General features: G+C 41.7%; 1 non-coding gene across 1 annotated transcript; it reads right to left on the reverse strand.

Annotated features, from left to right (window-relative positions):
• Positions 1-1,038: 1,038 nt before the first annotated feature.
• Positions 1,039-1,145, reverse strand: LOC140813386 (small nucleolar RNA R71). The gene has a single exon (XR_012113921.1). It is a non-coding gene; the product is annotated as a small nucleolar RNA R71 (small nucleolar RNA).
• Between the last annotated feature and the right edge of the window lie 287 nt (positions 1,146-1,432).

Raw genomic sequence — 1,432 nt, forward strand, 5'->3', positions numbered from 1 at the left:
GGAATTCCGTCGAATGCACGAGTAAGAGTCGAGGGTAATTATTAAAACACGAGTGGTAGGTGAACTGATAATTCCCAACAAAGTCATCTTTCATTTGATTTAATCCAACTTAATCATTGCATTATTGCATACATTCTCTTTGCGCTTTGATTCTTTTAGTTATTTGATTTACATTAGTTTAATTACCAAACCACTTTATCGTTGCTAAAGAAATTTTAATTGAGAATAAAAAATTAGTGTAACGCAGTCCCTGTGGATCGATACTCGTATTCACGTACGTTTATTATAACTTGACTATCGTGCACTTGCGATATTTAAATCGAGCTTTCATATATAAAACAAATTTTGGGACCATTCACTGTGCAAGTTTTGCTCGATCAAGTTTTTGGCGCCGTTGCCGGGGACTGTTGTTTCACAATTTTTCTATTTTTCATTTAAATTCTTTAGTATTATTTATTTTATTGTTAGTTGATACTCCTATTCTGTTGCAGATTTTTCTTGTGGTGCATGCGAAGATCACTCGAAGTTAAGCTTGAGCCTTTTGACCCTGAGATCGAACGCACTGCTAGACGCCGAAGACAACAGCAAAGACTCAAGGAACAAATGGAGAGGCACGAACAAGAGCAGGAGGAGGACCGCCAAAATGAGAGACGGATTGAGATGCCACGCCGTGTACCGATGATGGACTATGCACAGCCGTCTCTTGATGGAGCACGTCCAAGCATCGTAAGGCCAATCATCCGGGCGAATCAATTCGAGATCAAGCCAGCTATTATTCAGATGATCCAGAACACTGTTCAATTTGGGGGAAGTGCACTTGACGACCCAAATTCTCATATAGCTGACTTTCTTGAAATTTGTGATACTTTTAAGTTTAATGGCGTATCTGATGATGCTGTTCGTTTGCGTTTATTTCCATTTTCACTAAGAGATAAAGCTAAGTCGTGGTTGAATTGTTTACCTGTAGGGTCTATCACTACATGGGAGGATATGGCAAAGGCATTCCTGACCAAGTACTTTCCTCCGTCGAAGACTATGAAGTTCAGAGCCGACATTACTACTTTTGCTCAACATGAGCTTGAGTCACTTTACGAGGCATGGGAGCGCTATAAGGACTTGTTGAGGAGATGTCCCCACCACGAGCTACCTCTCGGGTTAGTTGTTCAAACTTTCTACTACGGTCTGCTTACTTCTAACCGTACTATGATAGATGCTGCTGCCTGTGGTAACTTACTGAGGAAGACGGCTGAGGAAGGATATGAGTTATTAGAGGAGATGGCTGCTAGTAGCTATCAGCCTCAGTCTGATAGACAGAGACGAGGTGCTGGGGTTAATCAAGTTACTGATTTGTCTGCGGTGTCAGCACAGTTAGAGGCTTTGAACAGAAAGATTGATGGGATGAGTGCGAGTGGATCGGCTATGCGTCTGCAAG

This window comes from Primulina eburnea, chromosome 14 (genome assembly GCF_022965805.1).
Source record: "Primulina eburnea isolate SZY01 chromosome 14, ASM2296580v1, whole genome shotgun sequence".
Lineage (NCBI taxonomy): Eukaryota > Viridiplantae > Streptophyta > Magnoliopsida > Lamiales > Gesneriaceae > Primulina > Primulina eburnea.